The following is a 24,998-nucleotide window of genomic DNA, read 5'->3' as shown; positions in this document are numbered from 1 at the left end:
CGAAAGTATGAGTCAGATGAGGGCAAATCCCAGACCTAACCGAGACATAACCTGCGCTATCCTCTAAGATATTAATCGCAACCAGGTTTAATTGACTGTTTCGGTGTGGAACCACATTACGACGGGATCCAAACCACAAAAAACCCGAGATCTGGCCAACAAGTAAGCGAAAAATGCGAAAGTACGAACCTGATGGGGGCAAATACCAGAACTAACCCAGACATAACCGGCGTTATCCCCTAAAATACTAATCGGAACCAGCTTTTATTGACTGTTTCGGTGTGGTACCGTATTACTACGTGATCCAAACCACAAAAAGGCCAGGATCTGGCCAAGAATTATGCGAAAAATGCGAAAGTACGAGCCAGATGAGGGCAAATACCAGACCTAACCCAGACATAACCGGCGTTACCTCTAAAATATTAATCGCAACCAGGATTAATTGACTGTTTCGTTGTGGTGCCGCGGTACAACGTGATCCAAACCACAAAAAGGCCAGGATCTGGCCAACAAGTATGCGAAAAATGCGATAGTACGGGCCAGATGAGGGCAAATACCAGAACTAACCGAGGCATAACCTGCGTTATCCTCTAAAATATTAATCGGAACCAGGTTTAACTGACTGTTTCAGTGTGGTACCACATTACTACGTGATACAAACCAGAAAAAGCCCAGGATCTGGCCAACTAGTATACGAGAAATGCGAAAGTACGAGCCAGATGTGGGCAAATCCCAGACCTTACCGAGACATAACCGGCGTTATCCTCTAAAATATTAATCGCAACCAGGATTAATTGACTGTTTCGTTGTGGTGCCGCGTTACAACGTGATCCAAACCACAAAAAGGCCAGGATCTGGCCAACAAGTATGCGAAAAATGCGAAAGTACGGGCCAGATGAGGGCAAATACCAGAACTAACCGAGACATAACCGGCGTTATCCTCTAAAATATTAATCGGAACCAGTTTAATTGACTGTTTCGGTGTGGAACATCATTACTACGGGATCCAAATCAGAGAAAACCCAGGATCTGGCCAACTAGTATGCGAGAAATGCGAAAGTACGAGCCAGATGAGGGCAAATCCCAGACCAAACCGAGACATAACCTGCGCTATCCCCTAAAATATTAATCGCAATCAGGTTCAATTGACTGTTTCGGTGTGGAACCACATTACGACGGGATCCAAACCACAAAAAGCCCAGGATCTGGCCAACTAGTATACGAGAAATGCGAAAGTACGAGCCAGATGTGGGCAAATCCCAGACCTTACCGAGACATAACCTGCGCTATCCTCTAAAAATATTAATCGCAACCAGGTTTAATTGACTGTTTCGGTGTGGAACCACATTACGACGGGATCCAAACCACAAAAAACCCGACATCTGGCCAACAAGTAAGCGAAAAATGCGAAAGTACGAACCTGATGGGGGCAAATACCAGAACTAACCCAGACATAACCGGCGTTATCCCCTAAAATACTAATCGGAACCAGCTTTTATTGACTGTTTCAGTGTGGTACCACATTACTACGTGATACAAACCAGAAAAAGCCCAGGATCTGGCCAACTAGTATACGAGAAATGCGAAAGTACGAGCCAGATGTGGGCAAATCCCAGACCTTACCGAGACATAACCTGCGCTATCCTCTAAAAATATTAATCGCAACCAGGTTTAATTTACTGTTTCGGTGTGGTACCACATTACTACGTGATACAAACCAGAAAAAGCCCAGGATCTGGCCAACTAGTATACGAGAAATGCGAAAGTACGAGCCAGATGTGGGCAAATCCCAGACCTTACCGAGACATAACCTGCGCTATCCTCTAAAAATATTAATCGCAACCAGGTTTAATTTACTGTTTCGGTGTGGTACCGTATTACTACGTGATCCAAACCACAAAAAGGCCAGGATCTGGCCGACAATTATGCGAAAAATGCGAAAGTACGAGCCAGATGAGGGCAAATACCAGATCTAACCCAGACATACCGGCGTTATCCTCTAAAATAGTAATCGCAACCAGGATTAATTGACTGTTTCGTTGTGGTGCCCCGTTACAACGTGATCCAAACCACAAAAAGGCCAGGATCTGGCCAACAAGTATGCGAAAAATGCGAAAGTACGGGCCAGATGAGGGCAAATACCAGAACTAACCGAGACATAACCTGCGCTATCCTCTAAAATATTAATCGCAACCAGGTTTAATTTACTGTTTCGGTGTGGTACCGTATTACTACGTGATCCAAACCAGAAAAAGGCCAGGATCTGGTCAACAACTATGCGAAAAATGCGAAAGCTCGAGCCAGATGAGGGCAAATACCAGACCTAACCCAGACATAACCGGCGTTATCCTCTAAAATATTAATCGCAACAAGGATTAATTGACTGTTTGGGTGTGGTGCCGCGTTACAACGTGCTCCAAACCAGAAAAAGGCCAGGATCTGGCCAACAAGTATGCGAAAAATGCGAAAGTATGAGTCAGATGAGGGCAAATACCGGACCTAACCCAGACATAACCGGCGTTATCCCCTAAAATACTATCTGGAACCAGCTTTTATTGACAGTGTGATACCACATTACTACGTGATACAAACCAGAAAAAGGCCAGGACCTGGCCAACTAGTATGCGAGAAATGCGAAAGTACGAGCCAGATGTGGGCAAATCCCAGACCTAACCGAGACAAAACCTGCGCTATCCTCTAAAAATATTAATCGCAACCAGGTTTAATTTACTGTTTCGGTGTGGTACCGTATTACTACGTGATCCAAACCAGAAAAAGGCCAGGATCTGGCTAACAAGTATGCGAAAAATGCGAAAGTACGAGCCAGATGAGGGCAAGTACCAGACCTAACCCAGACATAACCGGCGTTATCCTCTAAAATATTAATCGCAACCAGGATTAATTGACTGTTTCGTTGTGGTGCCGCGTTACAACGTGATCCAAACCAGAAAAAGGCCAGGATCTGGCCAACAAGTATGCGAAAAATGCGAAAGTACGAGCCAGATGAGGGTAAATACCAGAACTAACCGAGGCATAACCTGCGTTATCCTCTAGAATATTAATCGCAAACAGGTTTAATTGACTGTTTCGGTGTGGTACCGCATTACTACATGATCCAATCCGGAAAAAGCCCTGGATCTGGCTAACTAGTATGCGAAAAGTGCGAAAGTACGAGCCAGATGATTGCCAATACCACACCAAACCGAGACATAACCGGCGATATCCTCTAAAATATTAATCGCAAACAGGTTTAATTGACAGTTTCGGTGTGGTACCGCATTACTACATGATCCAATCCAGAAAAAGCCCTGGATCTGGCCAACAAGTATGCGAAAAATGCGTCAGTACGAGCCAGATGAGTGCAAATACCAGAACTAACCCAAACGTAACCAGCGTTATCTTCCAAACTATTAATCGGAACCAGCCATTATTGAGTGTTTCAGTATGGTACCACATTGCTACGTTATCCAAACGAGAAAAAACCCAGTATCTGCCCAATAAGTATGCGAAAAACGCGTAAGTATGAGCCAGATGACTGCAAATACCAGAACCAACCCAGACATAACCAGCGTTATCCTCTAAAGACTATTCGGAACCAGCTTTTATTGACAGTGTGGAACCACATTACTACGTGATCCAAGCCAGAAAAAGCCCAGGATCTGGCCAACAAGTGTGCGAAAAATGCGAAAGTATGAGCCAGATGGGTGGAAATACCAGAACTAACCCAGACATAACCGGCGTTATCCTTTAAAATATTAATCGCAGCCAGCTTTAATTGACTGCTTCGGTGTGGTACCGCATTACTACGTGATCCAAACCAGAAAAAGGCCAGGATCTGGCCAACAAGTATGCAAAAAATGCGAAAGTACGAGCCAGATGAGGGCAAATACCAGACCTGACCCAGACATAACCGGCTTTATCCTCTAAAATATTAATCGCAACAAGGTTTAATTGACTGTTTCAGTGTGGTACCACATTACTACGTGGTACAAGCCAGAATAGGGCCAGGATCTGGCCAACAAGACAGCGAAAAGTGCGAAAGTACGAGCCAGATGGGGGCAAATTCCAGACCTAACCGAGACATAACCGGGGTTATCCTCTAAAATATTAATTGCAACCAGGTTTAATTCACTGTTTCGGTGTGGTACCGCATTACTACGTAATCCAAGCCAGAAATAGGCTGGGATCTGGCCATCAAGTATGCAAAAAATGCGAAAGTACGAGCCAGATGAGGGCAAATACCAGACCTGATCCAGACATAACCGGCGTTGTCCTCTAAAATATTAATCGCAACCAGGATTAGTTGACCGTATCGGTGTGGTACCGCATTACTACGTGTTCCAAACCAGAAAAAGGCCAGGATCTGGCCAACAAGTATGCGAAAAATGCGAATGTACGAGCCAGATGAGGGCAAATCCCAGACCTAACCGAGACATAACCGGCGTTATCCTCTAAAATATTAATTGCAACCAGGTTTAATTGACTGTTTCGGTATGGTACCGCATTACTACGTGATCCAAACCAGAAAAAGGCCAGGATCTGGCCAACAAGTATGCAAAAAATGCGAAAGGACGAGCCAGATGAGGGCAAATACCAGACCTGATCCAGACATAACCGGCGTTGTCCTCTAAAATAATAATCGCAACCAGGATTAATTGACCGTTTCGATGTGGTACCGCGTTACTACGTGATCCAAACCAGAAAAAGACCAGGATCTGGCCAACAAGTATGCGAAAAATGCGAAAGTATGAGCCTGATGGTTGGAAATACCAGAAATAACCCAGACAAAACCTGCGTTATCCTCTAAAATACTTATCGAGACCAGCTTTGATTGACAGTGTGGTACCACATTACTACGTGATCCAAACCAGAAAAAGCCCAGGATCTGGCCAACAAGTATGCGAAAATTGCGAAAGTACGAGCAAGACAAGGGCAACTCCCAGACCTAACCGAGACAAAAACCGGCGTTATCCTCAATAATATTAATCGCAACCAGGTTTAATTGGCTGTTTCAGTGTGGTACCACTTTACTACGTGGTCTAAGCCAGAGAAAGGCCAGGATCTGGCCAGCAGGTAAGCGAAAAATGCGAAAGTACGAGCCAGATGGGGGCAAATACCAGACCTAACCCAGACATAACCAGCGTTATCCTCTAAAATACTAATCGGAGCCTGCTTCTATAGACTGTTTCAGTGTGGTACCACAGTACTACGTGATCCAAACCAGAAAAAGGCCAGGATCTGGCCAACTAGTATGCGAAAAGTGCGAAAGTACGAGCCAGATGATTGCTAATACCAGACCAAACCGAGACATAACCGGCGTTATCCTCTAAAATATTAATCGCAAACAGGTTTAATTGACTGTTTCGGTGTGGTACCGCATTACTACATGATCCAATCCAGAAAAAGCCCTGGATCTGGCCAACAAGTATACGAAAAATGCGTCAGTACGAGCCAGATGAGTGCAAATACCAGAACTAACCCAAACGTAACCAGCGTTATCTTCCAAACTATTAATCGGAACCAGCTTTTATTGAGTGTTTCAGTATGGTACCACATTACTACGTTATCCAAACCAGAAAAAACCCAGTATCTGCCGAATAAGTATGCGAAAAACGCGTAAGTATGAGCCAGATGACTGCAAATACCAGAACCAACCCAGAGATAATCAGCGTTATCCTCTAAAGACTATTCGGAACCAGCTTTTATTGACAGTGTGGAACCACATTACTACGTGATCCAAGCCAGAAAAAGCCCAGGATCTGGCCAACAAGTATGCGAAAAGTGCGAAAGTACGAGCCAGATGAGGGCAAATCCCAGACCTAACCGAGACATAACCTGCGCTATCCTCTAAAATATTAATTGCAGCCAGGTCTAATTTACTGTTTCGGTGTGGTACCGTATTACTACGTGATCCAAACCAGAAAAAGGCCAGGATCTGGTCAACAACTATGCGAAAAATGCGAAAGTTCGAGCCAGACGAGGGCAAATACCAGAACTAACCGAGACATAACAGGCGTTATCCTCTAAAATATTAATCGCAACCAGGATTAATTGACTGTTTAGGTGTGGTACCGCATTACTACGTGATCCAAGCCAGAAATAGGCTGGGATCTGGCCATCAAGTATGCAAAAAATGCGAAAGTACGAGCCAGATGAGGGCAAATACCAGACCTGATCCAGACATAACCGGCGTTGTCCTCTAAAATATTAATCACAACCAGGATTAATTGACTGTTTCAGTGTGGTACCACATTACTACGTGGTACAAGCCAGAATAGGGCCAGGATCTGGCCAACAAGACAGCGAAAAGTGCGAAAGTACGAGCCAGATGAGGGCAAATTCCAGACCTAACCGAGACATAACCGGCGTTATCCTCTAAAATATTAATTGCAACCAGGTTTAATTCACTGTTTCGGTGTGGTACCGCATTACTACGTGATCCAAGCCAGAAATAGGCTGGGATCTGGCCATCAAGTATGCAAAAAATGCGAAAGTACGAGCCAGATGACGGCAAATACCAGACCTGATCCAGACATAACCGGCGTTGTCCTCTAAAATATTAATCGCAACCAGGATTAATTGACCGTATCGGTGTGGTACCGCATTACTACGTGATACAAACCAGAAAAAGCCCAGGATCTGGCCAACTAGTATGCGAGAAATGCGAAAGTACGAGCCAGATGTGAGCAAATCCCAGACCTTACCGAGACATAACCTGCGCTATCCTCTAAAAATATTAATCGCAACCAGGTTTAATTTACTGTTTCGGTGTGGTACCGTATTACTACGTGATCCAAACCACAAAAAGGCCAGGATCTGGCCAACAAGTATGCGAAAAATGCGAAAGTACGAGCCAGATGAGGGCAAATACCAGACCTAACTCAGACATAACCGGCGTTATCCTCTAAAATATTAATCGCAACCAGGATTAATTGACTGTTTCGTTGTGGGGCCGCGTTACAACATGATCCAAACCAGAAAAAGGCCAGGATCTGGCCAACAAGTATGCGAAAAATGCGAAAGTACGGGCCAGATGAGGGCAAATACCAGAACAAACCGAGGCATAACCTGCGTTATCCTCTAAAATATTCATCGGAACCAGGTTTAACTGACTGTTTCAGTGTGGTACCACATTACTGCCATGTCAAAGCCTGAAAAAGCCCAGGATCTGGCCAACAAGGACGCGAAAAATGCGAAAGTACGAGCCAGATGAGGGCAAATCCCAGGCCTAACCGAGACATAACCTGCGCTATCCTCTAAAATATTAATCGCAACCAGGTTTAATTTACTGTTTCGGTGTGGTACCGTATTACTACGTGATCCAAACCAGAAAAAGGCCAGGATCTGGTCAACAACTATGCGAAAAACGCGAAAGCTCGAGCCAGATGGGGGCAAATACCAGACCTAACCCAGACATAACCGGCGATATCCTCTAAAATATTAATCGCAACAAGGATTAATTGACTGTTTGGGTGTGGTGCCGCGTTACAACGTGCTCCAATCCAGAAAAAGGCCAGGATCTGGCCAACAAGTATGCGAAAAATGCGAAAGTATGAGTCAGATGAGGGCAAATACCAGACCTAATCCAGACATAACCGGCGTTATCCCCTAAAATACTAATCGGAACCAGGTTTAATTTAATGTTTCGGTGTGGTACCGTATTACTACGTGATCCAAACCAGAAAAAGCCCAGGATCTGGCCAACTAGTATGCGAGAAATGCGAAAGTACGAGCCAGATGAGGGCAAATACCAGACCTAACCGAGACATAACCTGCGCTGTCCTCTAAAATATTAATCGGAACCAGGATTAATTGACTGTTCAAGTGTGGTACCACATTACTGTCATGTCAAAGCCCGAAAAAGCCCACGATCTGGCCAACAAGTATGCGAATAACGAGTAAGTATGAGACAGATGAGGGCAAATACCGGACCTAACCCAGACATAACCGGCGTTATCCCCTAAAATACTATCTGGAACCAGCTTTTATTGACAGTGTGATACCACATTACGACGTGATCCAAACCAGAAAAAGCCCAGGATCTGGCCAACTAGTATGCGAGAAATGCGAAAGTACGAGCCAGATGTGGGCAAATCCCAGCCCTTACCGGGACATAACCTGCGCTATCCTCTAAAAATATTAATCGCAACCAGGTTTAATTTACAGTTTCGGTGTGGTACCGTATTACTACGTGATCCAAACCACAAAAAGGCCAGGATCTGGCCAACAAGTATGCGAAAAATGCGAAAGTACGAGCCAGATGAGGGCAAATACCAGACCTTACCGAGACATAACCTGCGCTATCCTCTAAAATATTAATCGCAACCAGGATTAATTGACTGTTTCGTTGTGGTGCCGCGTTACAACGTGATCCAAACCAGAAAAAGGCCAGGATCTGGCCAACAAGTATGCGAAAAATGCGAAAGTACGAGCCAGATGAGGGTAAATACCAGAACTAACCGAGGCATAACCTGCGTTATCCTCTAGAATATTAATCGCAAACAGGTTTAATTGACTGTTTCGGTGTGGTACCGCATTACTACATGATCCAATCCGGAAAAAGCCCTGGATCTGGCTAACTAGTATGCGAAAAGTGCGAAAGTACGAGCCAGATGATTGCTAATACCACACCAAACCGAGACATAACCGGCGATATCCTCTAAAATATTAATCGCAAACAGGTTTAATTGACTGTTTCGGTGTGGTACCGCATTACTACATGATCCAATCCAGAAAAAGCCCTGGATCTGGCCAACAAGTATGCGAAAAATGCGTCAGTACGAGCCAGATGAGGGCAAATACCAGACCTGATCCAGACATAACCGGCGTTGTCCTCTAAAATATTAATCACAACCAGGATTAATTGACTGTTTCAGTGTGGTACCACATTACTACGTGGTACAAGCCAGAATAGGGCCAGGATCTGGCCAACAAGACAGCGAAAAGTGCGAAAGTACGAGCCAGATGAGGGCAAATTCCAGACCTAACCGAGACATAACCGGCGTTATCCTCTAAAATATTAATTGCAACCAGGTTTAATTCACTGTTTCGGTGTGGTACCGCATTACTACGTGATCCAAGCCAGAAATAGGCTGGGATCTGGCCATCAAGTATGCAAAAAATGCGAAAGTACGAGCCAGATGACGGCAAATACCAGACCTGATCCAGACATAACCGGCGTTGTCCTCTAAAATATTAATCGCAACCAGGATTAATTGACCGTATCGGTGTGGTACCGCGTTACTACGTGTTCCAAACCAGAAAAAGGCCAGGATCTGGCCAACAAGTATGCGAAAAATGCGAAAGTACGAGCCAGATGAGGGCAAATCCCACACCTAACCGAGACATAACCGGCGTTATCCTCTAAAATATTAATTGCAACCAGGTTTAATTGACTGTTTCGGTATGGTACCGCATTACTACGTGATCCAAACCAGAAAAAGGCCAGGATCTGGCCAACAAGTATGCAAAAAATGCGAAAGGACGAGCCAGATGAGGGCAAATACCAGACCTGATCCAGACATAACCGGCGTTGTCCTCTAAAATAATAATCGCAACCAGGATTAATTGACCGTTTCGATGTGGTACCGCGTTACTACGTGATCCAAACCAGAAAAAGGCCAGGATCTGGCCAACAAGTATGCGAAAAATGCGAAAGTATGAGCCAGATGATTGCAAATAGCAGAACTAACCCAGACATTACCAGCGTTATCCTCTAAAATACTAATCGGAACGGGCTTCTATTGACTGTTTCAATGTGGAACCACATTACGACGGGATCCAAACCACAAAAAACCCGAGATCTGGCCAACAAGTAAGTGAAAAATGCGAAAGTATGAGTCAGATGTGGACAAATCCCAGTCCTGCCTGAGACATAACCAGCGTTATCCTCTAAAATATTAATCGGAAACAGGTTTAATTGACTGTTTCAGTGTGGTACCACAGTACTACGTGATCCAAACCAGAAAAAGGCCAGGATCTGGCCAACAAGTAAGCGAAAAATGCGAAAGAACGAGCCAGATGAGGACAAATCCCAGACCTACCTGAGACATAACCAGCGTTATCCTGTAAACTACTAATCGGAACCAGCGTCGACAGACTGTTTCTGTGTAGCACCACAGTACTACGTGATCCAGACCAGAAAAAGGCCAGGATCTGGCCATCAAGTAAGCGAAAATGCGAAAGTATGAGCCAGATGGTTGGAAATAACAGAACTAACCCAGACATAACCGGCGTTATCCTCTAAAATATTAATCGCAACAAGGTTTAATTGACTGTTTCAGTGTGGTACCACATTACTACGTGGTCCAAGCCAGAAAAAGGCCAGGATCTGGCCAGCAGGTAAGCGAAAAATGCGAAAGTATGAGCCAGATGGTTGGAAATACCAGAAATAACCCACACATAACCTGCGTTATCCTCTAAAATACTTATCGGGACCAGATTTTATTGACAGTGTGGAACCACATTACTACGTGATCCAAGCCAGAAAAAGGCCAGGATCTGGTCAACAAGTATTCGATATATGCGAAAGTACGAGCCAGATGAGGGCAAATCCCAGACATAACCGAGACATAAACGGCGACATCCTCTAAAATATTAATCGCAACCAGGTTTAATTGACTGTTTCAGTGTGGTACCACTTTACTACGTGGTCCAAGCCAGAAAATGCCAGGATCTGGCCAGCATGTAAGCGAAAAATGCGAAAGTATGAGCCAGATGGTTGGAAATACCAGAACTAACCCAGACATAACCGGCGTTATCCTCTAAAATATTAATCGCAACAAGGTTTAATTGACTGTTTCAGTGTGGTACCACATTGCAACGTGGTCCAAGCCAGAAAAAGGCCAGGATCTGGCCAACAAGTATGCGAAAAATGCGAAAGTATGAGCCAGATGGTTGGAAATACCAGAAATAACCCAGACATAACCTGCGTTATCCTCTAAAATACTTATCGGAACCAGCTTTTATTGACAGTGTGGAACCACATTACTACGTGATCCAAGCCAGAAAAAGCCCAGGATCTGGCCAACAAGTATGCGAAAAGTGCGAAAGTATGAGCCCATGGTTGGGAATACCACAAATAACCCAGACATAACCTGCGTTATCCTCTAAAATACTTATCGGAACCAGCTTTTATTGACAGTGTGGAACCACATTACTACGTGATCCAAGCCAGAAAAAGGCCAGAATCTTGCCAAAAAGTATGTGAAAAATGCGAAAGTACGAGCCAGATGAGGGCAAATCCCAGACCAAACCAAGACATAACCGGCGTTATCCTCTAAAATATTAATCGGAACCAGGTTTAATTGACTGTTTCAGTGTGGTACCACATTACTACGTGGTCCAAGCCAGAAAAAGGCCAGGATCATGCCAAAAAGTATGTGAAAAATACGAAAGTACGAGCCGGATGGGGGCAAATACCAGACCTAACCCAGCCATAACCAACGTTATCCTCTAAAATACTAATCGGAACCAGCTTCTATAGACTGTTTCAGTGTGGTACCACATTACTACGTGATCCAAACCAGAAAAAGGCCAGGATCTGGCCTACAAGTAAGCGAAAAATGCGAAAGTACGAGCCAGGTGAGGGCAAATACCAGACCTAACCCAGACATAACCAACGTTATCCTGTAAACTACTAACCGGAACCAGCTTCTACAGAATGTTTCAGTGTGGTACCACAGTACTACGTGATCCAGACCAGAAAAAGGCCAGGATCTGGCCAACAAGTAAGCGAAAAATGCGAAAGTATGAGCCAGATGGTTGGAAATAACAGAACTAACCCAGACATAACCGGCGTTATCCTCTAAAATATTAATCGCAACAAGGTTTAATTGACTGTTTCAGTGTGGTACCACATTACTACGTGGTCCAAGCCAGAAAAAGGCCAGGATCTGGCCAACAAGTATGCGAAAAATGCGAAAGTATGAGCCAGATGGTTGGAAATACCAGAACTAACCCAGACATAACCGGCGTTATCCTCTAAAATATTAATCGCAACCAGGTTTAATTGGCTGTTTCGGTGTGGAACCACATTACTACGTGATCCAAGCCAGAAAAAGCCCAGGATCTGGCCAAGAAGTATGCGAAAAGTGCGAAAGTACGGGCCAGATGAGGGCAAAACCCAGTCCTAACCGAGACATAACCGGCGTTATCCTCTAAAATATTAATCTCAACCAGTTTAATTGACTGTTTCGGTGTGGTACCGCATTACTACGTGATCCAGACCAGAAAAAGGCTAGGATCTGGCCAACAAGTATGCGAAAAACGCGAAAGTATGTGCCAGATGATAGCAAATACCAGAACTAACCCAGACATAACCGGCGTTATCCTCTAAAATAATATTCGCAACCAGGTTTAGTTGACTGTTTCGGTGTGGCCCCACATTACTACGTGGTCCAGGCCAGAAAAAGGCCAGGATCTTGCCAAAAAGTATGTGAAAAATGCGAAAGTACGAGCCAGATGAGGGCAAATCCCAGACCTAACCGAGACATAACCGGCGTTATCCTCTAAAATATTAATTGCAACCAGGTTTAATTGACTGTTTCAGTGTGGTACCACTTTACTACGTGGTCCAAGCCAGAAAATGCCAGGATCTGGCCAGCAGGTAAGCGAAAAATGCGAAAGTACGAGCCAGATGAGGGCAAATACCAGACCTAACCCAGACATCACCGGCCTTATTCTCTAAAATATCAATCGCAGCCAGGTTTAGTTGACCGTTTCGGTGTGGAACCACATTACTACGGGATCCAAACCTGAAAAAACCCAGGATCTGGCCAACAAGTTTGCGAAAAACGCGAAAGTATGAGCCAGATGATTGCAAATGCCAGATCTAGCACAGACATAACCAGCGTTATCCTCTAAGATACTAATCGGAACCAGCTTCTATTGACTGTATCAGTGTGGTACCACATTACTACGTGTTCCGAACCAGGAAAAGGCCAGGATCTGGCCAACAAGTGTGCGAAAAACGCGAAAGTATGAGCCAGATGATTGCAAACACCAGACCTAACCTAGGCATAACCGGCGTTATCCTCTAAAATATTAATCGCAACAAGGTTTAATTGACTGTTTCAGTGTGGAACCACATTACTACGTGATCCAAGCCAGAAAAAGGCCAGAATCTTGCCAAAAAGTATGTGAAAAATGCGAAAGTACGAGCCAGATGAAGGCAAATACCAGAGCTGACCCAGACATAACCGGCGTTGTCCTCTAAAATATTAATCGCAACCAGGATTAATTGACTGTTTCAGTGTTGTACCACATTACTACGTGGTACAAGCCAGAAAAGGGCAAGGATCTGGCCAACAAGTCAGCGAAAAGTGCGAAAGTACGAGCCAGATGAGGGCAAATCCCAGACCTAACCGAGACATAACCGGCGTTATCCTCTAAAATATTGATTGCAACCAGGTTTAATTGACCGTTTCGGTATGGTACCGCATTACTACGTGATCCAAACCAGAAAAAGGCCAGGATCTGGCCAAGAAGTATGCAAAAAATGCGAAAGTACGAGCCAGATGAGGGCAAATACCAGAGCTGACCCAGACATAACCGGCGTTGTCCTCTAAAATATTAATCGCAACCAGGATTAATTGACCGTTTCGGTGTGGTACCGCGTTACTACGTGTTCCAAACCAGAAAAAGGCCAGGTTCTGGCCAACAAGTATGCGAAAAATGCGAAAGTACGAGCCAGATGAGGTCAAATCCCAGACCTAACCGAGACATAAGCATCGTTATCCTCTAAAATATTAATCGCAACCAGGATTAATTGACCGTTTCGGTGTGGTACCGCGTTACTACGTGATCCAAACCAGAAAAAGGCCAGGATCTGGCCAACAAGTATGCGAAATATGCGAAAGTATGAGACAGATGGTTGGAAATACCAGAAATAACCCAGACATAACCTGCGTTATTCTCTAAAATACTAATCGAAACCAGCTTTGATTGACAGTGTGGTACCACATTACTACGTGATACAAACCAGAAAAAGCCCAGGATCTGGCCAGCAGGTAAGCGATAAATGCGAAAGTACGAGCCAGATGTGGGCAAATCCCAGACCTAACCGAGACATAACCGGAGTTATCCTCTAAAATATTAATCGCAACCAGTTTAATTGACTGTTTCGGTGTGGAACATCATTACTACGAGATCCAAATCAGAAAAAACCCAGGATCTGGCCAACAAGTATGCGAAAAACGCGAAAGTATGTGCCAGATGATAGCAAATACCAGAACTAACCCAGACATAACCAGCGTTATCCTCTCAAATACTAATCGGAACCAGCTTTTATTGACTGTTTCAGTGTGGAACCACATTACTACGTGGTCCAAGCCAGATAAAGGCCAGGATCTGGCCAGCAGGTAAGCGAAAAATGCGAAGGTACGAGCCAGATGAGAGCAAATACCAGACCTGATACAGACATCAGCGGCGTTATCCTCTGAAATATTAATCGCAACCAGGATTAATTGACCGTTTCGGTGTGGTACCGCGTTACTGCGTGATCCAAACCAGGAAAAGGCCAGGATCTGGCCAACAAGTATGCGAAAAATGCGAAACAACGAGCCAGAAGCGGGCAAATACCAGACCTGACACAGACATAACCGGCGTTGTCCTCTAAAATATTAATCGCAACCAGGAATAATTGACCGTTTCGGTGTGGTACCGCGTTACTACGTGTTCCAAACCAGAAAAAGGCCAGGATCTGGTCAACAAGTATTCGATAAATGCGAAAGTACGAGCCAGATGAGGGCAAATCCCAGACATAACCGAGACATAAACGGCGACATCCTCTAAAATATTAATCGCAAACAGGTTTAATTGACTATTTCGGTGTGGTACCACATTACTACGTGATCCAAACCAGAAAAAGGCCAGGATCTGGCCTACAAGTAAGCGAAAAATGCGAAAGTATGAGCCAGATGGGTGGAAATACCAGAACTAACCCAGACATAACCGGCGTTATCCTCTAAAATATTAATCGCAACAAGGTTTAGTTCACTGTTTCAGTGTGGTACCACATTACTACGTGGTCCAAGCCAGAAAAAGGCCAGGATCTGGCCAACAAGTATGTGAAAAATGCGAAAGTATGAGCCAGATGGTTGGAAATACCAGAACTAACCCAGACATAACCGGCGTTATCCACTAAAATATTAATCGCAACAAGGTTTAATTGACTGTTTCAGTGTGGTACCACATTACTACGTGGTCCAAGCCAGAAAAAGGCCAGGATCTGGCCAACAAGTATGTGAAAAATGCGAAAGTACGAGCCAGATGGGGGCAAATACCAGACCTAACCCAGCCATAACCAGCGTTATCCTCTAAAATACTAATCGGAACCAGCTTCTATAGACTGTTTCAGTGTAGTACCACATTACTACGTGATCCAAACCAGAAAAAGGCCAGGATCTGGCCTACAAGTAAGCGAAAAATGCGAAAGTATGAGACAGATGGTTGGAAATACCAGAACTAACCCAGACATAACCGGCGTTATCCTCTAAAATATTAATCGCAACAAGGTTTAATTGACTGTTTCAGTGTGGTACCACATTACTACGTGGTCCAAGCCAGAAAAAGGCCAGGATCTGGCCAACAAGTATGTGAAAAATGCGAAAGTATGAGCCAGATGGTTGGAAATACCAGAACTAACCCAGACATAACCAGAGTTATCCTCTAAAATATTAATCGCAACCAGGTTTAATTGGCAGTTTCGGTGTGGAACCACATTACGACGGGATCCAGACCAGAAAAAGGCTAGGATCTTGCCAACAAGTATGCGAAAAACGCGAAAGTATGAGCCAGATGATTGCAAATACCAGAAATAACCCAGACATAACCTGCGTTATCCTCTAAAATACTAATCGGAACCAGCTTTTATTGACAGTGTGGAACCACATTACTACGTGATCCAAGCCAGAAAAAGCCCAGGATCTGGCCAACAAGTATGCGAAAAGTGCGAAGGTACGAGCCAGATGAGGGCAAATCCCAGACCTAACCGAGACATAACCGGCGTTATCCTCTAAAATATTAATCGCAACCAGGATTAATTGACCGTTTCGGTGTGGTACCGCGTTACTACGTGATCCAAACCAGAAAAAGGCCAGGATCTTGCCAACAAGTATGCGAAAAATGCGAAAGTACGAGCAAGATGAGGGCAACTCCCAGACCTAACCGAGACATAACCGGCGTTATCCTGTATAATATTAATCGCAGCCAGGTTTAATTGACCGTTTCGGTGTGGAGCCACATTACTACGGGATCCAAACCTGAAAAAACCCAGGATCTGGCAAACTAGTATGCGAAAAGCGCGAAAGTATGAGCCAGATGATTGCAAATAGCAGAATTAACCCAGACATTACCAGCGTTATCCTCTAAAATACTAATCGGATCGGCCTCTATTGACTGTTTCAGTGTGGTACCACATTTCTACGTGATCCAAACCAGAAAAAGGCCAGGATCTGGCCAGGTAGTATGCGAAAAACGCGAAAGTATGAGCCAGATGATTGCAAATACCAGACCTAACCTAGACATAACCGGCGTTATCCGCTAAAATATTAATCGCAACCAGGTTTAACTGACTGTTTCGGTGTGGAACCACATTACGACTGGATCCAAACCACAAAAAGCCCGATATCTGGCCAACAAATAAGCGAAAAATGCGAAACTACGAGCCAGAAGCGGGCAAATACCAGAACTGACCCAGACGTAACCGGCGTTGTCCTCTAAAATATTAATCGCAACCAGGTTTAGTTGACTGTTTCGGTGTGGTACCGCATTACTACGTGATCCAAACCAGAAAAAGGCCAGGATCTGGCCAACAAGTATGCAAAAAATGCGAAACTACGAGCCAGAAGCGGGCAAATACCAGACCTGACCCAGACATAACCGGCGTTGTCCTCTAAAATATTAATCGCAACCAGGTTTGATTGACTGTTTCGGTGTGAAACCACATTACTACGGGATCCAAACCAGAAAAAACCCAGGATCTGGCAAAGAAGTATCCGAAAAACACGAAAGTATGAGCCAGATGATTGCAAATACCAGAAGTAACCCAGACATAACCGGCGTTATCCTCTAAAATATTAATCGCAACAAGGTTTAGTTGACTGTTTCAGTGTGGTACCACATTACTACGTGGTCCAAGCCAGAAAAAGGCCAGGATCTGGCCAACAAGTATGTGAGAAATGCGAAAGTATGAGCCAGATGGTTGGAAATACCAGAACTAACCCAGACATAACCGGAGTTATCCTCTAAAATATTAATCGCAACCAGGTTTAATTGGCAGTTTCGGTGTGGAACCACATTACGACGGGATCCAGACCAGAAAAAGGCTAGGATCTTGCCAACAAGTATGCGAAAAACGCGAAAGTATGAGCCAGATGATTGCAAATACCAGAAATAACCCAGACATAACCTGCGTTATCCTCTAAAATACTAATCGGAACCAGCTTTTATTGACAGTGTGGAACCACATTACTACGTGATCCAAGCCAGAAAAAGCCCAGGATCTGGCCAACAAGTATGCGAAATGTGCGAAGGTACGAGCCAGATGAGGGCAAATCCCAGACCTAACCGAGACGTAACCGGCGTCATCCTCTAAAATATTAATTGCAACCAGGTTTAATTGACTGTTTCGGTGTGGTACCGCATTACTACGTGATCCAATCCAGAAAAAGGCCAGGATCTGGCCAACAAGTATGCAAAAAATGCGAAAGTACGAGCCAGATGAGGGCAAATACCAGAGCTGACCCAGACATAACCGGCGTTGTCCTCTAAAATATTAATCGCAACCAGGATTAATTGACCGTTTCGGTGTGGTACCGCGTTACTACGTGTTCCAAACCAGAAAAAGGCCAGGATCTGGCCAAGAAGTATGCAAAAAATGCGAAAGTACGAGCCAGATGAGGGCAAATACCAGAGCTGACCCAGACATAACCGGCGTTGTCCTCTAAAATATTAATCGCAACCAGGATTAATTGACCGTTTCGGTGTGGTACCGCGTTACTACGTGTTCCAAACCAGAAAAAGGCCAGGTTCTGGCCAACAAGTATGCGAAAAATGCGAAAGTACGAGCCAGATGAGGGCAAATCCCAGACATAACCGAGACATAAACGGCGACATCCTCTAAAATATTAATCGCAAACAGGTTTAATTGACTATTTCGGTGTGGTACCACATTACTACGTGATTCAAACCAGAAAAAGGCCAGGATCTGGCCTACAAGTAAGCGAAAAATGCGAAAGTATGAGCCAGATGGGTGGAAATACCAGAACTAACCCAGACATAACCGGCGTTATCCTCTAAAATATTAATCGCAACAAGGTTTAATTCACTGTTTCAGTGTGGTACCACATTACTACGTGGTCCAAGCCAGAAAAAGGCCAGGATCTGGCCAACAAGTATGTGAAAAATGCGAAAGTATGAGCCAGATGGTTGGAAATACCAGAACTAACCCAGACATAACCGGCGTTATCCACTAAAATATTAATCGCAACAAGGTTTAATTGACTGTTTCAGTGTGGTACCACATTACTACGTGGTCCAAGCCAGAAAAAGGCCAGGATCTGGCCAACAAGTATGTGAAAAATGCGAAAGTACGAGCCAGATGGGGGCAAATACCAGACCTAACCCAGCCATAACCAGCGTTATCCTCTAAAATACTAATCGGAACCAGCTTCTATAGACTGTTTCAGTGTAGTACCACATTACTACGTGATCCAAGCCAGAAAAAGCCCAGGATCTGGCCAACAAGTATGCGAAATGTGCGAAGGTACGAGCCAGATGAGGGCAAATCCCAGAACTAACCCAGACATAACCGGCGTTATCCTCTAAAATATTAATCGCAACCAGGATTAATTGACCGTTTCGGTGTGGTACCGCGTTACTACGTGATCCAAACCAGAAAAAGGCCAGGATCTGGCCAACAAGTATGCGAAAAATGCGAAAGTACGAGCAAGATGAGGGCATCTCCCAGACCTAACCGAGACATAACCGGCGTTATCCTGTATAATATTAATCGCAGCCAGGTTTAATTGACCGTTTCGGTGTGGAGCCACATTACTACGGGATCCAAACCTGAAAAAACCCAGGATCTGGCAAACAAGTATGCGAAAAGCGCGAAAGTATGAGCCAGATGATTGCAAATAGCGGAATTAACCCAGACATTACCAGCGTTATCCTCTAAAATACTAATCGGAACGGCTTCTATTGACTGTTTCAGTGTGGTACCACATTTCTACGTGATCCAAACCAGAAAAAGGCCAGGATCTGGCCAGGTAGTATGCGAAAAACGCGAAAGTATGAGCCAGATGATTGCAAATACCAGACCTAACCTGGACATAACCGGCGTTATCCGCTAAAATATTAATCGCAACCAGGTTTAACTGACTGTTTCGGTGTGGAACCACATTACGACTGGATCCAAACCACAAAAAGCCCGATATCTGGCCAACAAATAAGCGAAAAATGCGAAACTACGAGCCAGAAGCGGGCAAATACCAGAACTGACCCAGACGTAACCGGCGTTGTCCTCTAAAATATTAATCGCAACCAGGTTTAGTTGACTGTTTCGGTGTGGTACCGCATTACTACGTGATCCAAACCAGAAAAAGGCCAGGATCTGGCCAACAAGTATGCAAAAAATGCGAAACTACGAGCCAGAAGCGGGCAAATACCAGACCTGACCCAGACATAACCGGCGTTGTCCTCTAAAATATTAATCGCAACCAGGTTTGATTGACTGTTTCGGTGTGAAACCACATTACTACGGGATCCAAACCTGAAAAAACCCAGGATCTGGCCAACTAGTATGCGAAAAACGCGAAAGTATGAGCCAGATGATTGCAAATGCCAGAACTAACCCAGACATAACCAGCGTAATCCTCTAAAATACTAATCGGAACCAGCTTCTATTGACTGTTTCAGTGTGGTACCACATTACTACGGGATCCAAACCAGAAAAAACTCAGGATCTGGCCAACAAGTATGCGAGAAATGCGCAATTACGAGCCAGATGAGGGCAAATCCCAGACCTAACCGAGACATAACCGGCGTTATCCTCTAAAATATTAATCGCAACCAGGTTTAGTTGACTGTTTCGGTGGGGTACCGCATTACTACGTGATCCAAACCAGAAAAAGGCCAGGATCTGGCCAACAAGTATGCAAAAAATGCGAAACTACGAGCCAGAAGCGGGCAAATACCAGACCTGACCCAGACATAACCGGCGTTGTCCTCTAAAATATTAATCGCAAACAGGTTTGATTGACTGTTTCGGTGTGGAACCACATTACTACGGGATCCAAACCAGAAAAAACCCAGGATCTGGCAAAGAAGTATCCGAAAAACACGAAAGTATGAGCCAGATGATTGCAAATACCAGAAATAACCCAGACATAACCGGCGTTATCCTCTAAAATATTAATCGCAACAAGGTTTAGTTGACTGTTTCAGTGTGGTACCACATTACTACGTGGTCCAAGCCAGAAACAGGCCAGGATCTGGCTAACAAGAGTGGGAAGAATGCGAAAGTATGAGCCAGATGATTGCAAATACCAGGCCTAACACAAACCTAACCGGTGTGATCCTCTTAAATATTGTTCGAATTCATGTTTAGTTGACTGTTTCATTCTGGTACCACATTACTGCGTGATCCATACCAGAAAAAGCCCAGCATCAGGCCAACAGGTATGCGAAGAATGCGAAAGTATGAGACAGATGAGGGCAAATCCCAGACCTAAATGAGACCCAATCGGAGTTATACTTTTAAATATTGATCGAGACCAGGACTAACTTACTGTTTCAGTGTGGCACCACATTACTACGTGATCCAAACCAGAAAGAGCCCAGGATCTGGCCAAGAAGCATGCGAGAAATGCGAAAGTATGAGCCAGATGATTGCAAATACCAGACCTAACACTAACCTAAACGGTGGTATCCACTAAAGTATTGATCGAAACCAAGGTGAATTGACTGTTTCAGCCTGGTACCACATTACTACGTGATCCCAACCAGAAAAAAACACAGGAGCGGGCAAACAAGTATGCGAAGAGTGCGAAAGTATGAGCCAGATGATTGCAAATACCAGGCCTAACACAAACCTAACCGTTGTGATCCTCTAAAATATTCATCGAATCCAGGTTTAATTGACGTCTCATTCTGGTACCAAATTACTACGTGATCCAAACCAGAAAAGGCCCAGGATCTGGCCAACAAGTATGCGAAGAATGCGAAAGTATGAGCCAGATGATTGCAAGTACCAGACTTAACACAAACCAAAACGGTGTTATCCTCCAAAATATTGATGGAATCCAGGTTTAATTGACTGTTTCATTCTGGTACCACATTACTGCGTGATCCATACCAGAAAAAGCCCAGGATCAGGCCAATAGGTATGCGATGAATGCGAAAGTATAAGACAGATGAGGGCAAATACAAGACCTAGCACAAACCTAAACGGTGTTAGCCTCTAAAATATTGGTCGAAACCAAGTTGAACTGACTTTTTCAATCTGGTACCACATTACTACGTGATCCAAACCAGAAAGAAACACAGGATCTGGCCAACAAGTATGCGAAGAATGCGAAAGTTTGAGCCAGATGATTGCAAATACCAGGCCTAACACAATCCTAACCGGTGGTATTCTCTAAAATATTGATCGAATCCAGGTTTAATTGATTGTTTCATTCCTGTACCACATTACCGCGTAGTCCAAACCAGAAGCAGCCCAGGATCAGGCCAACAGGTATGCGATGAATGCGAAAGTATGAGACAGATGAGGGCAAATACCAGACCTAACACAAGCCTAAACGGTGTTATCCTCTTAAATATTAATCGAAACCAAGTTGGATTGGCTGTTGCAGCCTGTTACCGCATTACTGCGTGACCCAAACCAGAAAGAAACACAGGATCTGGCCAACAAGTATGGGAAGAATGCGAAAGTATGAGCCTGATGATTGCAAATACCAGGACTCACACAAACCTAACCGGTGTGATCCTCTAAAATATTGATCGAAACCAATTTGAATTGACTTTTTCAATCTGGTACCACATTACTACGTGATCCAAACCAGAAAGAAACACAGGATCTGGCCAACAAGTAGGCGGGGAATGCGAAAGTATGAGCCAGATGATTCCAAATACCAGGCCTTACACAAACCTAGTCGGTGTGATCCTCTAAAATATTGATCGAATCCGGGTTTAATTGACAGTTTCATTCTGGTACCACATATCCACGTGATCCAAACCAGAAAGAGCCCAGGATCTGGCCAACAAGTTTGCGAAAAATGCGAAAGTATGAGCCAGATGAGGGCAAATCCCAGACCTAAACATGAACTAACCGGTGTTATACTTTAAAATATTGATCCAGGTCCGGCTTATTTGACTGTTTAGTGTGGTACCACATTACTACACAATCCCAACCAGAAAAAGCCCAGGATCTGGCCAACAAGCATGCGAGAAATGCGAAAGTATGAGCAAGATGATTGCAAATACCAGGTCTAACACAAACCAAATCGGTGTGATCCTCTAAAATATTGATCGAATCCAGGTTTAATTGACAGTTTCATTCCGGTACCACATTACTACGTGATACAAACCAGAAAAATCCCAGGATCTGGTCAACAAATATGCGAAAAATGCGAAAGTATGAACTAGATGATTGCAACTACCAGGCCTAACACAAACCTAAACGGTGTTATCCTCTTAAATATTGATCGAAACCAAGTTGAATTGGCTGCTTCTGTCTGGAACCACACTACAATGTGATCCAAACCAGAAAAAGCCCAGGATCTGGCCAACAAGTGTGCGAAGAACGCGAATGTATGAGCCAGATGATTGCAAATACCAGACCTAACACAAACCTAAACGGTGTTATCCTGTAAAATATTGATCGACACCAAGTTGAATTGACTGTTTCAGTGTGGTACCACATTACTACGAGATCCGAACCAGAAAAAGTCCAGGATCTGGCCAACAAGTATGCGAAGAGTGCGAAAGTATGAGCCAGATTATTGCAAATACCAGGCCTAACACAAACCTAAACGGTGTTGTCCTCTTAAATATTGATCGAAACCAAGTTGAATTGGCTGCTTCAGTCTGGTACCACACTACTACGTGATCCAAACATGAGAAAGCCCCGAATCTAGCCAACAAGTGTGCGAAGAATGCGAAAGCATGAGCCAGATGATTGCAAACACCAGGCCTAACACAAACCTGTCCGGTGTGATCCCCTAAAATATTGATCGAATCCAGGTTTAGTTGACAGTTTCATTCTGGTACCATATTACTACGTGGTCCAAACCAGAAAAAGCCCAGGATCTGGCCAACAAGTTTGGGAAGAATGCGAAAGTATGAGCCAGATGATTGCAAATACCAGACCTAACACAAACCTAAAGGGTGTTATCCTGTAAAATATTGATCGAAACCAAGTTGAATTGACTGTTTCAGTGTGGTACCACATTACTACGAGATCCAAACCAGAAAAAGTCCAGGATCTGGCCAACAAGTATGCGAAAAATGCGCAAGTATGAGCCAGATGATTGCAAATACCAGGCCTAACACAAACCTAATCGGTGTGATCGTCTAAAATATTGATCGAATCCAGGTTTAATTGACAGCTTCATTCTGGTACTACGTTACTACGTGATACAAACCAGAAAAATCCCAGGATCTGGCCAACAAGTATGCGAAAAATGCGAAAGTATGAGCCAGATGATTGCAAATACCAGGCCTAACACAAACCTAACCGGTGTGATCCTCTAAAATATTGATCGAATCCAGGTTTAGTTGACTGTTTCATTCTGGTGCCATATTACTACGTGATCCAAACCAGAAAAAGCCCAGGATCTGGCCAACAAGCATGCGAGAGATGCGAAGGTATGAGCCAGATGATTGCAAATACCAGGCCTAACACAAACCTAACCGGTGTGATCCTCTAAAATATTGCTCGAATCCAGGTTTAGTTGACTGTTTTATTCTGGTACCGTATTACTACGTGATCCAAACTAGAAAAAGCCCAGGATCTGGCCAACAAGAATGCGGAAAATGCGAAAGAATGAGCCAGATGAGGGCAAATCCCAGACCTAAACGTGAACTAACCGGTGTTATACTTCAAAATATTGATCCAGGTCAGGTTTATTTGAGTGTTTAGTGTGGTACCACAGTACAACACAATCCCAACCAGAGAAAGCCAAGGATCTGGCCAACAATCATACGAGAAATGCGAAAGTATGAGACAGATGATTGCAAATACCAGACCTACCACAAACCTAAACGGTGTTGTCCTCTTAAATATTGATCGAAACCAAGTTGAATTGGCTGTTTCAGTCTGGTACCACAGTACTGCGTGATCCAAACCAGAAAAAGCCCAGGACCAGCCTAACAGGTATGCGAAGAATGCGAAAGTATGAGACAGATGAGGGCAAATCCCAGACCTAAACGTGAACTAAACGGTGTTATACTCTAAAATATTTATCGAGGTCAGGTTTAATTGACTGTTTAGTGTAGTACCACATTACTACACAATCCCAACCAGAAAAAGCCCCGGATCTGGTCAACAAGTATGCGAAAAGTGCGAAAGTATGAGCCAGATGATTGCAACTACCAGGCCTAACACAAACCTAAACGGTGTTATCCTCTTAAATATTGATCGAAACCAAGTTGAATTGGCTGCTTCTGTCTGGAACCACACTACAATGTGATCCAAACCAGAAAAAGCCCAGGATCTGGCCAACAAGTGTGCGAAGAACGCGAATGTATGAGCCAGATGATTGCAAATACCAGACCTAAGCGAGACCCAGCCGGAGTTGTCACTAAAAATATTGATCGTGGCCACGTTTAATTGGCTGTTTCAGTATGCTAACACATTACTACGTGATCGAAACCAGAAAAAGCCCAGGATCTGGCCAACAAGCATGCGAGAAATGCGAAAGTATGAGCCACATGATAGCAAATACAAGACCTAGCACAAACCTAACCGGTGTGATCGTCTAAAATATTCATCG

The sequence above is a fragment of the Colletes latitarsis genome, chromosome 4, assembly GCF_051014445.1.
Source record: "Colletes latitarsis isolate SP2378_abdomen chromosome 4, iyColLati1, whole genome shotgun sequence".
Classification (NCBI taxonomy): Eukaryota; Metazoa; Arthropoda; class Insecta; order Hymenoptera; family Colletidae; genus Colletes; species Colletes latitarsis.
This window is presented reverse-complemented; position numbering follows the sequence as displayed.